Source organism: Meles meles, chromosome 1 (genome assembly GCF_922984935.1).
Source record: "Meles meles chromosome 1, mMelMel3.1 paternal haplotype, whole genome shotgun sequence".
Taxonomy (NCBI): Eukaryota; Metazoa; Chordata; class Mammalia; order Carnivora; family Mustelidae; genus Meles; species Meles meles.
Genome location: NC_060066.1, coordinates 1,180,439 through 1,195,933, shown reverse-complemented (window position 1 = coordinate 1,195,933; position 15,495 = coordinate 1,180,439).

Below are 15,495 nucleotides of genomic sequence, written 5' to 3'. Positions count from 1 at the left end.
GCCGGCCGTCTGGTCTTCAGCCCTGTGCCTGGGGCTCACCTCAGCCAGAGCCGCTGGGTCTGGGACCAGGCTCCCTCTCCGCAGAAGGGTCAGGAGCTTTCCAAAGCGGTGTCCGAGGCCCTGCTGCCCAGGTGCTGCCCCCCAGACTGGGTGCTCCTAGGGTCAAGTTCTCGGCTGCGGGAGGCAGTGCTAGGCCCGCCTTCATCCCGGGCCAGGCGGGGATGGACATCAAGGGGAGTCTCCTCTCTGCCGGCTGCGACACACCCCTTTTCCAGAGAGGGACGTACGCGGTGAGCGAGGGGCACACAAGGCCTTGAGTGGCACGGAGCCCACTGGGAGCTCAGCCCGCACCCTCCAGCCGGAGCTAACCGCCCTGTCCCGCCCGCCCGCCTCTCCCCAGGCCACCCAGGCAGCTGAGCTGGGAGCAAGGGGAACCCCAGGCCGGCTCTGGGAGCCCTGGGGAATGAAGTCAGGGACTGAGCAGAACCCACAGCTTCGCCCCGGTGCCCGCATGACCTGCACCCCACACCGAGTGCCCGTGGTACCAACGCCGAGGCTGAGCCTCCATAGACCTGCCTGGGCACGAGGCTACTCGGCGGTTCACGCAGGCGGCCCTGGGGCTGTCCAGTGCGCACCGGGGGAGTCACGTGCGGGAGAGCCCGCCTGACCAAGGCCTTTCCCCGGTGGAGCGGCTGCCCGCACGTCCACAGCTGTGCCTCCCGGCCCACACCGGCGCTCCCACCGCACGCCCCCAGCCTGTGCTTTCTGCCTTCCCCGTCCTGCCGGCGCCCTCCCGGCCGTCCTCAGATCGGGCCGCGCCTCAGGGTGCGGGCTCCAGCCCCGCTGTCCGGCTCAGCCACGTCACCTCTGTGTCACAGACAAGCCACGGGCGGGGGCCACGCCGTCCCTTCCACACATGCCACGAATATCTGGGAAGATTCAGGGACCTGGTAGGAGTGTCCCACGTGTGCCGCTGGCGAGGGAGGGTCAGCACCCGAGTGGCTCTGGGAGCGGCGGCGCCCCGCCTCCCTCCCTGGCCCCCCGAGCAGAGCGTGTGGGCGCGGTGGCCCCGTGGGACAGCTCATTTCCCAGAGTGGTCCCCCCCGGGCAGGGAGGTCGGGGGTGAGCGCGCACGGCGATCCTTTTTGCTTTGCCAACAGAAAACTGCCGAGAGAGGGGAAGGCAAACTCTGTTTCGCTTGGGTCAGCAGTGAGCCTCGCGGAGATTAATGTGAGCAGAGGCGCGGTGGAAGGGAGCCCTGGCGGCGTGGGAGGCGCAGGCTGGGATGGACACGGAGTGGGGGCAGGGTCCGCCGTCCACACCGGAGAGTTGGGAGCCTGGGGAGACCGCGGGGTGGGGGTCCCTGGCCGATGCTCCCTTGTCTCCTCCCCACTCACCTCCCTCCAGGTCCCAGCTCACCCCACTCCTACCGGCTCAGCGGCTCACCATGGGCACCTCCTAGGCCGCTCAGTCGGCCCCCCATCCCCTAAGGGGTAGAGTCAGTCCCGGAGCCTCCAAAGCGGGGCCATACCCCAGCCAGGAGGAGCCCCGACCAGAGGGTGGCCTTCCCACTCTCGCCCCTTTAGACCCTGACACCCAGAGTTAAGGCCACGGGAGGCGGCCCTCGGGGAGCCCAGTGTGGGTTTGTAAGGTGGTAAGATGCCCTGAACGTGCCCAGCTGTCTGGGGCCAGCCAGGGTGGTCCCCAGGGCCCTGGGGCTCCAGAAGCGGGGTGTGTGGGAGGTGATGAGTGCGAGAAGCAGCGGGAGAGCTCGTCTCACAGGCCCGGAGGTGGTGCAGAGGGGAGGTGGGGCTCCAGAGTCAGGGTCCAGAGAGCCCGTGACCGCGGTGCTGCCCTTCGCAGGACCATTGCTGGGAGGCCGCCGTCAGCCAGACTCGCTCCCTGACTGCAGCGGGCTCAAGGGTGATCCCGAGAGACGTGTCCCCCCAGAACCTGGGTACCTGTTTGGACCAAGTCTTTGCGGGTGTCATTGAGGAAAAGGCTCTCCTGGTGACCTAGGCAGGGCTAAGCCCCTGTCCCTGTAGGAGACAGAAGAGGAGACCGGTGTGGAGTGGGGGGGCTGCAGGGCCGCGGCCACCAGAAGCTGGGGGGACAGGACTGTGGGGCCCCGAGGACACTGACTTCAGACTTAAGGCCCCAGAACGGCCCCAGAACATTCCCGTGGTGGTACAGTCTCAGGTTCATGGTCATGTATTAGAACGGCCCCAGGAAGCGGGGGCAGCAACCTCACACATGCCCTCACGCTTCTGGGCCTTGATGTGCCCTTCTGGAGGCTGGGACATGACCCGTGCTGGGTGGCGGGCTCAACCCAGGCTTCCCAGGAGAAACACAGAACATGCCTAGAATGCCCCCCGGCTCTGGGATCGTGAGGCACAGTGGCCTGAGCTCCTGCACGGGGGCCTGCCTGGCTGGAAACTGACCGAGCCAAGGAGGCAGCCACAGACCCCCCCCACACAGACGCCTGCCTCACCGCCCCCCCGGCCTTGGCCTCAGAGCATGCGGTCCACAGCCTTCGATGACCAGCCGCCAGGAGGCCATGGGGCTTCAGGCTGGGTCCAGGCAGACCGCCATGGTCTCTGCCGTGCTGTTCCGGTGGCCTCAGTGGGGCGAGGGTGGGGAGCGGTCACTGACGATTGGGCCTCCTTCTGGCTGGGCCTGTGGCATTGATCCAGGCCCCGCTGGAGGCTGCCGGGGCAGCTCCTCCTCGTAGGGGAGCGAGCCTGGCACAGAGGGGCCCGGGCAGGCAGCTGAGGGATACGGGGAACAGGCACCAGGGGCAGAGGACAAGCACGGTCTTTAAAGCCGTGACCCCCATGACTGCTGAGGCCTCGGCCCGGACTGTGCGGTCACTTGGGGCCTAGAGCCACAAGAGCCCCGAACAGCCCAGCCCACGCCCCAGCTGTGTGTGTTGGGGGGTGAGGCCGGGGGGCCACCCAGGTTCAGCACAGCGCCCCCGCCACCCACGGAGCCCGTGGCCAACAATTCCAGCTTCACTCTCTGGCTCCGTGGCCAGGGGTCTGTGCCCTCCCCTGGCATGCAAGCGCGTTGACCTCACCAGACTCCCATGCGGACAACGGAACCACCGGGGACCATCTGAGGAAGCGCAGCGCAGGAGCTGATGGGCCTGAGCCGACGCCTGCGTGCTGCGCGCGGCTCTCGGGGTCCTGGAGAAGCTGCGCCGGGGCCTGAAGGGGAAGCCGGCCACCGAGGGCAGGACTCGGCCCAAGACCCTGACTGGAAGGGGCTTAGATGGGTCCAGACCCTGGAGGGCAAGGTGGTGGCCGCTGTGGGCAGAAAAGAGCCCGGAGTATCTGAGCTGAGGCTGCCCCCAGCCGGGAATGGGGACGTAGTGCGGGGGGGGGGGGGGGGAGACGCGGGGAGGCAGTGCAGGGGGGAGGTGGTGCGGGGGTGTTACAGAGGCTTGGGGGCAGAGAGGAATTTCCGCTGCTCCATGTGGCCACCGGCTGGAGTATGGGGACGCCTCAGGAGGGGCTTGGGCCCCCCGGGGCGGCGCGGGCTCAGTGCTGCTGTCCAGCAGGGGCAGGGCGGGCCTGGCCAGAGGACAGAACGCGCATGGGCAGAGCGCTATGGGTTTCGGCCCTACTGTCCATGGGTGCCTCCTTTTCCCAGCCCAAGAAGGAGACAGGGTGAAGGGCTGACTCCGGGCTCCGAGTGGCCTCCCGCCACGGCCACCTGTCTGTGGCCCACTGCCTCCTGGTGCGAGGGGGAGGTGATAGAGCTCCGGGACACGGCCCTCGACACACGGTTCGGGTCATCGGGAAGCCACAGTCCCCAGGGCACAGCCCAGAAGACCCCCTGCCCCACCCCTACTTGCATCTGCTGAACCACCTCTGCTGGGGGTGGGGGCCAGGGCAGACCCAGAGTCCCCTGGAGGCCAAGGGTCCCTTGGGGGGAGAGAACAGAGTGGATGGTGACTTGCCTGAGTTCTCAGGGACCCAAGCAGACCCAGTGCTTTGACCAGTGGGGACGACCTCTTGCCTCTGGGGCCGCTCCCGCCTGGCCCCCCAAGGAGCACGTGCCCCCCAGACAGGTGCCGGGGGCTGTCTGTGCTGGGCCTCTGATGCTCTGGCGCTAGCGTGGATGGGTTCCCAAGCCCCAGCCCTGCCCCCCACAAGGCTGCTCCCTACCCCCCCGACCCCAAGCTGGGCCAGTTCAGGGTCCCGAGCCCTCCCCCTCCTTTCCCTGCTCCTGCTGCTGGGAGCCCGCCGCCTCCACCATCTCCTCCCTCCACCTTCCCGGCCTCACCTCCTCCAGGGAGCCTGGACTCTCACTGGCTCCTTGGCCACCCCGGGGAGCCTGAAATTGGGAGGGGGCAGGAGGCGTCCTCCTCGCAGGCCCTGAGGGCAGCGGGGCACGGAGGGATAGGGCAGAGCCGTCCATCTGGAGCCTAGGGCTCTGGGGCACCCCTCTCCCAGACTGCAGAGAAAGCAGCTAGGAACGTGTGTCTGGGCCTCAGTTTCCCTGCCTGAGTTCACACTGTGATGAGAGGCTGTGGGGAGCCCCGCTGGAGGAGGACGGTGTCCCCTGGGAGTCCTGAATCCCTTGTGAGGAGTCCTGCTCCTGACAGAGTGCCTCAGGAGGCCAGCCCCCATCGCGGCCCCACAGATACCGAGTCGGGCTTGGGCCCACGCACGTGTGTGCACACAGACACACGCACGCAGCCTGGGAGGACTCAGTCGGCTCCAGAGAGGGAGGAGGAACCCTCCTTGCTCACCGTGTCCTCCCCCAGCAGAGCTGGCCATGGCAGGGCCGCAGACAGGCTCCTTCAGAGGAGCAGCGAGGGGCGGGCCTCCGCCTCCCTCCCCCTGCCTCTCCCCTCCCCTCCCCTCCCATGCTTGGGCGGGGTGTGGTCAGACTGATTCCAGGAGGTCACGTAGATCTGAGATGGGGTCAGCTCAAACCAGGACCCGCTAGCCCTGGACACGGGCTGTGAGGAAGGGCCTGGGGCAGGAGGGTCACCTGAAACCTTGGGAAACAGAGGAGGGACAATCAGGCTGGAGGGTCTGAGGGGTGGAGGGGGAGATGGCGGGGAGCGACCAGGGGAGCAAGAGGGTGGGAGCCCCACTGAGGGGCAAGCAGGGGCCGCCGGGCTTGTCTGGAGGATGGAGAGGCCCCAGCCAGATTGGCAGGTGGCGGCCGGTCCGAAGTCCTGGGCAGGTCCCATAAGCGGTCAGGACTTGGCAGGACACCCCTGCTGGGAGCGCGTGTCCCCCTCGTGCTCCCCCAGGGCTGGGGGGGCACCGTCAGCAGCCCACAGCGCTCAGAGGCCCAGGCCCGCCCTGGGAGAGTGCCCTGCGGGGCGGCCGCGGCTCCGGGGGCCATGCATAATGCAGGATTTACCTGGAGATGATTGGCAGCCCCCGGCCTCCTCCCACCCCTGCCCTTCCCTGCCGACCACGAGCCAGACGTGCATTAAGGCAAGAGTGACTTATCGAGCTGTCAGGAAGAGCGTTTTAAGACAGAATTATAGGGGAGAGGAAAGAGATTTTTACCAAATTAATGAAAAATCAATCTGGCCTCAAAAATCCATTAGGCTTCATAATGTGCCGGTTACAGGCCGAGCTGCGCAGTCCGACGGCCTCCGTTAACTACCGCGGCGCCCCCTCCCACTGGCCATTCGTTACCGCGCGGTGCTTGCTTCTGAGACGGACACCTGCCGCCCCTGTGCCCAGGCACCCGGGCTCGGCCGGTCCTGGGCTCCTGACCTCGGAGACCCCAGCCCTGGACCCCGTCCGGCAGTCGGGCGTGGGTTCCCCCAGTACACAGACCCTGGGGCCCCCAAAGATTGGGCAGGGAAGGTGGGACACACAGGATGGGGAATGCTGACCGCTGTGGGGGAGGGGCGCCCGTGGTCACTGCCGCAGGGGCACAGGGGCTGGCTGGGTGATGGCCCGTGGCCTGGGGTCTGCGGCCCCAAGGGTCAGTGTCGCTGCTGACCGCACTGCTGGCCGGGGGTGCAGGCTGCGGTCACGGGCCCGGCAGCTGTGGTGGGCAGGTGTGTTCCTCCCACCACGCGGGCGGCAGCTGGGCTCAGACCTCACACGCGGCCTCGTGGGGGGCGGCCAGAGGCCCAGGGCTCCGTCACTCCGTGGAGGCCACAGGGACCCGGGGCTGGGACAGCAGGCAGGGTCTGGCTGACCCCGGGACTCGAGCACTTGGAGCGGACCCTTCCCCACTGAGAGGCAGGGGCCCCGCGCAGGAGCTGCTGAGACCCTCTGCGCCAAGTGTGGGGTCTGCGCTGGCCGGAGGCTGGATGGAGTCTCTGAGACACTGGGGTCTCTCTTTCTCATCCCTTAAAGCCGTGCATCTGTCAGCTGACACCCCCCAAGTCCTCTCAGTGAGGCGAGGCCAGCTGCCCTCCTGTCCCCTATCACCCACCTCCCTCAGGCCAGGTCTCAGGCAGGCAGGACCCCCGGGAAAGCCCAGGGCCCACCTACCAACCTGGGTCTGGCTACGGGAGGCCACGTGCACAGGACCCTGCTGCTGGGAGGGGGTCCTCAGGGGTCTCCACTGCAAGCTTGACTTGGCCCTGAGGCGTGAGCACACAGGACAGGGGCTGGCGTGGCTCCCCAGCCCTACAGGGCCTGGCCGGGGGGTGGTGCCCTGGGGGGCTGGGGCACGGCTCCCGCTGCACACCCACCACTCGCCCGGCCCCTGGAGCTAGACAGTCTGGTAGCGGCAGGCTGCGGTTTTGTGGACCAAATCCCAATTCATTAGTGGCATAGGTTGGGGCAGGAGGGTGGGTGTGGGCAGGGGGCCGAGGCCCCGTCTGCGGTTTTCCGGGTGGCCTGGCTGCTTGGCTCCCGAGGCCTCCAGACCCCACTGGGCGAACCTGCCCCCAGCGATCAATCTGGTGGACAGAGCGAGCCAGCCGTGAATCACCAGGAATCGCTCGGGCTGGCAGAGGACCGGCCGGTCGGGGCGGGCCACACGGAGGCCGGCCCAAGGTGACCGGGGCCCGGTCCCACCTCTGAGGGGCACCCAGGAGCCATGGGGCCAAGGTCACAGCCCCACCCTTTCCCGGTCCTGGCGTCTCTGCTGCTCCCCGCTCTGTTTCTGGGTCTCTCCGTGGGTTCTCCCTGCCTGGCCAATAGCCTTGTCTCGTCATGGTGCACACGTCCCCTGCCCGCCACCCACCCCCAGCCGGGTCCCCTTCCCTCGCAGCTTCCAGGGGGACATCTGCACTTCCTCACACCTAAGAAGGTCTCGGGGGTCCCAGGCCGTCAATGTAGGAGGGGTCAGGCCTGTCGGGCGGGGGAGCCCCAGAGAAGAGGCCAACAGCACACCTGCCACGCAGGGGCCAGAGCCCCACTCCTTGCCGGGGTGAGGGTCCCCCTGCCCAGCAGAGACCATGCTCCGGGGACCGCCTGGGGCACCCACCAGGCCTGGGACCTGGGCCGCTGCACCAGAGGAACGCCGGCCTCCCAGAGCCGCGCAGCCCTCCGCTCTCCCCACGGGGACCCTGCCAGGGCAGCATCGGGGGCCCCCCCCCGGCCCTCGGGGTGGGCCCAGCAGAACACAGTGGGGGCGGGGAGGGACGTTCATCTCCACATCTGTACACGACCCCAAGAGTGCTGCGAGGGCGGCCCCCAGCTCCCTCAGGTCGCCTCCTGGCCAGCGTCCTTCCATCCGATCAATGGCCAGGCACGTCCTGAGCCCAGGACGGATCTGCTGACCCAGGCGGCTGGCCTGCCCCATCCTGTCCGTGTCTCATCGATAGCGAATCATCCGGCTGCTGTCCTCAGCCCCCTAGGGAGCCACGGCAGGACCACGACCTGCCCCCCCCCCCCCCCCCGCAGCCACCAGGCGGGCGTGGCCCTGAGAGCAAAGCCGGGGTCAGCAGGAGGCCCCGCAGTCTCCCCACCCCACCGGTCTCGCAGTTTCTCGTGTTCTGGGGCCCATCCAGCTCTGGGGCGTGGGGGGACACGGTCCAGATACCCCTCTCTCTGCCCAGGGGTCATTCCAGGTCTTCCCAGGATCCGGAGCAAGGCACCCTGGATGGCGAAGCCACTGCCCAGCCTGGAGCACAGCTGACCGTTCCGTTTCCCCTGGGGACCGTGCCGCTCCCCGTCCCCCCACCGCCGAAACGAGGCAGCATGGGGACGAGGCAGGAGAGCGGCCCCCAGGTGCCCCCTCCCGGTTTGCGGCGTCTGAGCCAGCGACTCACCCCTTCGGTGGGGTTCCCGGCTATCCGCTCAGCAAGCACCCCGTGTGCGTGGCCCGCGCCAGACAGGGCCGGGGGCAGCGACGCGGGCAGCCTCTGGGGCTGTCACCCCGACGGGAGGCCTGCTCTGGCCGGGGAAGAGGCGCGACGAAAGGTTTGGGGGAATGACTAGGAGTTCTCTTGGCTGCGCGCCTGGGTGGCTCCGTGGGCAGAGTCTCGGTCCTGTCCTCAGCTCAGCTCTTGATTTCAGGGTCATGGGTTCAAGACCCGTGCTGGGCTCTGTGCTGGGCATGGACCCTAGTTGAAAAAAAAAGTTCTCCTGGCCGAGCGAAGAAGCTGGAATCCACCCGGTGTGGGGGGCGGGTTAGGCAGCAGGCGGGACAGAGCAGCGGAACGGCGGCTCGCGGGGGCCGTGGGGGTGCGCCTGGCGAGGCCGGAGCTGCCGTCAGGTCCCTCGGCCACTGTGTGTCTTGCGGGTCCACGGGGCAGCCGGGAGGTGTCCTGGGGCCTTGACTTGGTCTCTCGGGTCTGTGGGGCTGGAATTAGGTTCCTGCTTGAGTGCCCAGAGTGGTTCGGACACTCGTCCAGGGTCCCACAGCATCCGGGCGGGCTTGGCAGACTTAGACACGGCCCTCTGGGCAATTTGTTGCAGTTTGGCAGGAAACCCCCCCCACCCTGGGGCAGGCCCAGCCCCTGCCTCCACATCCCGTGAGGCGGGGGTAGGGGTGAGCCCCACATGCGCGGGGGGGGGGGGGGCATGGGGGAAGGGCGGGACGGTGAACTGGCATTTGGGAATATTCTAAAGAGGAAAATCAGTAAATGCCCCCGGAGCGCGGCCACCGTTCTAACTGGGGGGACAGGACAAGGAGTTTCTGGCCCTGGAAGAGCCGCAGGCCGCGGAGGCTGACGGCGCCCCTGCCTCGTCTGCGCCTCCTCCGTCAGCCCTCCGGACGGGGAGTTGGGACCCTCAGGGCGGCCAGCCCGGGACGGAATGTCCCCTCATGCTCAGTCTCAAGTCCCCGGCCAAGGTCCCCTCCCTGGGCCCAAAGACCTCCCCCCGCCACAGCCCTGCAGCCACATGTGGGCCCATGCGGGTCAGGGGATGAGCCCCGCCTGGGGTCAGTCCTGGCCTGTGTGGGGGTCCAGCAGGGGCCGGGCTGGGGAGCCCTCCACCCCGGGGGGAGCGGGCAACAAGGGAGAGCGTGGACGGCAGAGCTGAAAGCTCCGATAAACCAGCAAAGGTCACCGTAGCCCCCGCCCCCCACCCCGTTCCCATTGGTCCCCAGGGCCCTGCACCTTGTCTCTGGGCTCCCACGTGGGTCCCCCAGTCTGGCGGGCCCCGGGACAGCCCCAGCACCCCCGAGCTCCGGCCGAGGAGGGCCGCCTTCGGAAGTCCCAGCCCCAGCCTGGCCTGGAACGCGCACCCCCCAGGGCCCTCAGGCACCGCCTGCCCTCCCAGGAGAACCCTGGAAGGAGCCACGGGCATGGGGTCTCCCCTCGGTCCGGGCTCCACAGGGCTCAGGTGGGCCTCGAGGCTGTGAGACCCAGGACAGCTCGATTTTTAACAAACGTTTCTGCGTACAATGGATGAGACAGAAAATCCTCTGTCTTAACCTTTTTCAAGTGCGGCCCAGGGGTGCTGAGCTCGTCTGCTTCGTCCTGCGACCTTCATCCCCATCCAGCTTGAGAAGGTTCCCCTTGTCCCAAACTGTTGAACAGTGACTTCCCGGTTCCTGTGGAGCCCCTGGCACTCCCCACCCCCGTCTCCCGGCCGGGGGGGTGCCCCCAATAGCATCCGTCCTCCATGAAGCTTTGAAAAGGGGCAGGTGGCCCAGGCCAGGTGGGGGGGACCCAGGAGTGGCGGGTTTGCCCAATGAGGAGCGGGGGAGGGGCCGCAGCGCAAATGGACGTCTCCTGGCAGCTGGAGTGTTCTTAATGGTCCCCAAAGCTCTGGGTCAGCCAGCGCTGAGCTCAGCATCGCCCTGCAAGGCTGAGGTGGGGGTTCCTCTGCCCTCTTCTCCCAGCCCCTGGCCTCCCCTCAGGGCCACTGGAACCCAGGGAGAGGGTGCAGGGCCCTGTCCCCGGCTCCATCCCATGCGGACCCCATGACGACCCCGTTTTGTTGGAACTGCCCTGCCGTGAGGCCCTGCTGGGGGCAGGGACGGACCGGGAGCTCCCTGACACCCCTATCCTGCTTGTCAAGGGCCCACTAGGGGCTGACGGCTCTTCTTCGTCCGCCCAGCTGAGGGCTGGCTGCGCACCCCAGTCTCCGTCAGTCACGGACCCAGGGGTGGGCAGGCTCCCCGACCTTGGTCTGGGCTGGGGGCTTCTAAGCGCAGTCCCCCTGACCCCAGAGTCCCCCAAGAGGACTATTTGTTTGGGGAGGATGTCATTTAGGAATCAGGGAACAGGCCAGGAGGGGCGGCAGCCAAGCCATCCCCCAGCAGCAAGGCCCAGGCCTGGCTGGCGGCCGGAGCAGGTGCCAGGGCCGTGGACGGTCAGGGTCAGGGTCAGGCTGCTTGGCAACCTCGGCCCTTGTGGCCCAGCCAGCGGAGGGGGCCTGAGGCTGACCCCGCTGGGACTCTGGGCCCCAGTTTGCCCACTAGCTCCACTAGAGGCTGCATGGGAGGCGGCCAGACCCCAGGAGGACTGGAACGGGGTCTAGCCACTGGCCTCGCGGCACCGGCCCGGCCGGGGAAGAGCCTGGCAGCTCCCTCGCTCGTCCCGGACACGGGGGTTGGCCGTGGGCAGGGGAGATGGTCTGGCCAGGCTCAGCAGCCGCCCCGGGTCAGGGCTGCCCAGCGCGCTGTGGTTTATTCATACGCCGCCGTTGACTTATTTATGGGGCTCTTGCTGGTGGTGGCCGGACTCAGACTAGGAGCTCCAGGCCAGGGAGGCAAGGGGGTGGCCCCGAACCCCTGAGACCCTCAAGGCCCCATGGCAGAGGGGCCCACTCACCTCGAAGGGGCCAGTGACCAGCACCAGCCTGGGAAGCGGTCCCCCGTGCGTCGCCTCCTCATCTGGGTGGGCAAGGAGGGGCCACAGGATGGCGGGGGGAGCCGCGCGGGGGAGTCAGGACGCAGCGGTTCCGGACCACGCCAGGCCGATGGCCCTCCAGGCCCGCGTTTCTTGGAAGCCCCGGGCGGGCTCCCAGCGCTCAGCGGACTGCCGGCCCCCGCTGTGGGAGGGCGGTGGGGACGACCAGGGCGGGGGGACGGGCTGGGGCGGCGCGGACCCTGCCGGGCTCGGCAGCGGCCAGATCCCCTCCACGTCGGGGTCTGCGGCGAAAGCCACGTCAGCGGGGGCGGTGAGTAAGGGCGGGTGTACTCCCCACTCGGAGCACAGGAAATACTGGCAGTAAAGATGTTCTGGTGTTGGTCTGGAATAACGGGCCTCTGGGGGTTTTATCTGCGAACCCGGCCACCCTCTGAGCAACGGGCCGGCACCCGCCTGCCGGGAGCAAAGGAGGAGCAGCGCCAACTCTGCGGGCGCACCGGTCCTGGCCCGCTTCCTCCTGGGGTTCCACCTCCCCCGCGGGCCCGGGGCCCCACCGCTGCGACCCAGATTAACGTGAGGACAGTGTTCATTTATTGACGTCTGCCTGCTGCGTCCGTGGCCAAATTTATAGTCTCACAAGATGGGCCTTGTTGAGCCGAATCCGCCCCTCCCCCCGACACAGCAGCGCTGGGGTAGAGAGATGCTGTCCACAGACACCCCTGACCTTGGGCCTGCCTGTCTGCTGGGGGCCGGGGTCTCCCAGGAGAGGCAGTGGGCACAGCTGGGTTTCACCACCGCCCCCCCCATCACGGCGGTCCCCCCTCCCTGGCCTCGCTCACAGCCGGGGGCCGGCATTGCCCACGGGCCACACTGCCCACCCCCGGGCACCGGGCTCTGGGCACAGCTGGTGGAGAGGCCTGTGTCAGCCTGAGTGAGGAGGTGCGCCAAGGTCCTTTGGGGACAGACTAGGGACAGTGCGGGCCTCCCGGACCCCTGAGCCTCCAGGCCCACGGCCAGGCTGGTCTGGTGTCCTCCTCCATGTGTGGAAATCCCTCTGGAGTTGCAGAGTTGCGGAGGGCAGGCCCGGCTCCGTCAGCCACGGTGTGAGCGGGTGTGTGCAGGGCCCCGCTCGGCGCTTGAACAAAGGCCCCGGGGGCAGATGGGAACAGAGCCTGGGAGGAGGCCGTGCCCAGCCAGATGACGGGGGCTGCTCTTGCTGGACGGGTCCCCTGAGGTGTGCCCCCCCCGGCCCTTTCCAGGTGGTACCGGACGATGGGCCAGGCCACGGACCTGGGGGGAGGGGCTGGTCAGCCTGCGCCCGGGGGGGGGGGGTGCCTCCAGCAGCGGAACGGAGGGGTGAGGAGGGGTGAGCAGTGGCCGAGCTGTCAGGGAGGCCAGGTGGGGAGGGACGGAGAGAGGGGGGAGACCGGATGGGGAGCAGGAAGAGGAGCAGCGTGGCCTGCCCCGCCCCCTCTCACCCCACCTATGACTGGGACCCTCTGGGGAAAGCGGATCCTTAGCCCCTCCGCCCCCACCGCGCGAGAGAGGATTAGCCCGTTTGGGGACAGTCCATATTTGCAGACGGCGGAGTCGAGCGCCCAGTTTCCCCGCATGCCCCCCTTCCCGCACCTGGCCTTAGAGCGCCGCCCCTGTGGCAGTGACAAGCGAGTGTGCGTGTGATGCGTCCCCGTTACCGACGTCCGCGGCGGACGTCAGCGCTCGCTCCAGCGAGGACCCTCCGTGGGGCTGGACAAGCCGGTAAGGACGTGTGTCCACCAGGACGGTGTCCCTGCCCTCAGTCCTCTGTGCTCTTCTGTCCCCTCCGACCGGCCCCCGTCCCCCACCCCTGGCAACCACTCCTCGGTCTCCACGGTTGTGCCTTTTCCAGAATGTCCCAGCCCGGGACCGCAGGGACGGGTGTCGCTCCCTTACTGACCTGCGCTAAGTCTGCCCCACGTCTCTCCCCTCACGAGAACTCATTTCCCTTGAGCGCTGTCCAGACGGACCACAGGCCGTGTGTCTGTCCTCCCACCGAAGGACGTCTCGGTGGCGTCCAGGTCTGGGTGACTGTGAACACTCGTGTGCAGGTTTCCGTGTGGGCGCGCTTTGGGTGACTGCCAAGGAGGGGGATTACTGGGTCTTACGGACAGGAAGAGTGTGTTTAGTTTTGTGAGAAATTTTTGCCCAATGGTCCACCAAAATGGCTGGGCTATCCCGCTCCCGCCAGCCACCGGCGAGCGTCCCTGCTCTTGGGGCCCTCACCAGCCGCGTCCTGCGCATTTTCTCCGTATTTCTGAATAACCTGCGAATGCGCCCTTTCTTGGTTTCTAGCAGTGGTCATTCCCAGCGACCTTCTTCCCACAGAATAGGGCTCTCGGCACCCAACCCTCCATCTGTGGTCAGCACGTCTCCGACTGGTCATCACTGTGAGGTGACACCCTGTGGTCCTCGGGTCCCCCCCCGGCCCCCTCCCCCCTCCCTGATGCTCACTTATTCTTCTCTGTCCTTGCCGGAAGTGGCTCATCCCACACTTGGTGTCTGCAGCTCCCGTGGGCTTCCCCAGGCCTTACTGTCTGCCATCTGTCCCCTGTCCTGGGATGACCCTGTCGCTGTCCTGTGACTGCTTCCCCGGGCCTCCGTCCTGCACTGGACTGTCCCTTTTCCTGGAAGTCATGTCTTTCTCCTTCCAGGCTTCCAGTCACCTTTCCTATGCACCCACTTCCTCAGAAAAGACAGGGCAGGCAGACCGTTGGGGACTTTGCATGCTTTCTGGTTGCAAACTGGCCATGCTGTCCTCTGGTGCCTCCCTTTCTCCTTCCCTTCTCCGTATGTGGCCTGCCCCCACCCCAACTTTTTACGACCTTCTCTGAGTCCTCGGTTGGAAGGTTTCCTGCTGATGCCTGGCCTCAGCAGAGCCGGGGGGGCAGCTACGGGTGCGCTGGGGAAGCTTCCACCTCTTCCTGCAAAGCAGGGCACCCTGCCCTCAAGCTGCCCTCCCCGTGCTCGCCCCACAGCCTCAGCTCCGGTGGTCCCGGCCACATACAGCCTGGGGAGGCCCTGGCTTGGCTGCTGCAGGGGGCCAGGGCACACATGGGCAACTGGAGGGACCCCAGGTAGCACTGGGGCCGGGAACCCCAGTGTCTGGGGTCTCCCTAGCAGGGAGGCTAGGGCAGGAAAGAGGCTCTGGGGGTGCGCCCCAACCCTGGGCTGAGGTCACCTCCCAACATCAACCAGCTGCCTTACTCGTGGCCAGCAGAGTGGCCCGAAGCCCAGCCCTGGGTCTCCAGTTTGCTCCGCAGGGAGGGAAGGTGAGGCAGGCAAAGACAGGGTTGGAAACCATGGGGGGTGGGGAGCGCTGCCCTGCGGTCACTCAGTCAGGACGTTGCCTTCTCCCTCCGGGGGAGGCCTCTGGCCTCTGGCTGGGGGTCCCCTGTGAGGTCATTTCACCTGAGGAAGCCTGGCGCAGGCCCCACCCAGCCACCCCGTGGTTCCAGGGACCCTGTGGGATGAGACCATCTGGGGGGGCGGGACCTCTAGGCAGAAGACCGGGCTGCAGCCTTGGGCCCCCTCCCTCCCTCCCACAGCCCCTCTCGGCTTTGGAGCCCCCTTGCTTGGCCCCCCACCAAAATGTGTTATCTGTGGTGTTATCACACACATTCCGCTGTGGGCAAATGGGTCTGATCCAGAGACCTACTGAGCTGAACGTCATTGCTTTGAGCAAACAGAGTGACGCGGGCTAGAATCAAATCCTACTTGTTTCTATAAAAACGTATGGGTGAGGGGCACCTGGGGGGCTCCGTGGGTCAAAGCCTCTGCCTCCGGCAGGGTCATGGTCTCAGGGTCCTGGGATCGAGCCCCGCATCGGGCTCTCTGCTCAGCGGGGAGCCTGCTTCCTCCTCTCTCTGCCTGCCTCTCTGCCTACTTGTGATCTCTGCCTGTCAAATAAATAAATAAAATCTTTAAAATAAAACCAAAACGTATTGGTGAAAGTGGTTTTCTTTTAAGAGGGCCTCACCCCAGAGCCCTTCCCAGGTGTCCGCTCCCGCGGCCCCCAGACCCCACCGCAGTCATTTGCCCCCGGGTGTGTCTCCATGTGGTCCCGCGCCCCCGCACTCAGATCATGGGAAAAGCCTAGCTGGGCTCCCTTTCCAGGAGCCTTGTCCGAGATGTCCCCATCCAGCCAAGGGCCACAGGATGCTCCGCTCAGGAGGAGACCCAAGATGAGGCCCCGAGGCCATCGGGACCCGCTGCGGCCCACGCCCAGCTGCCCGGAGTCCCAGCCAGCCTGCTCC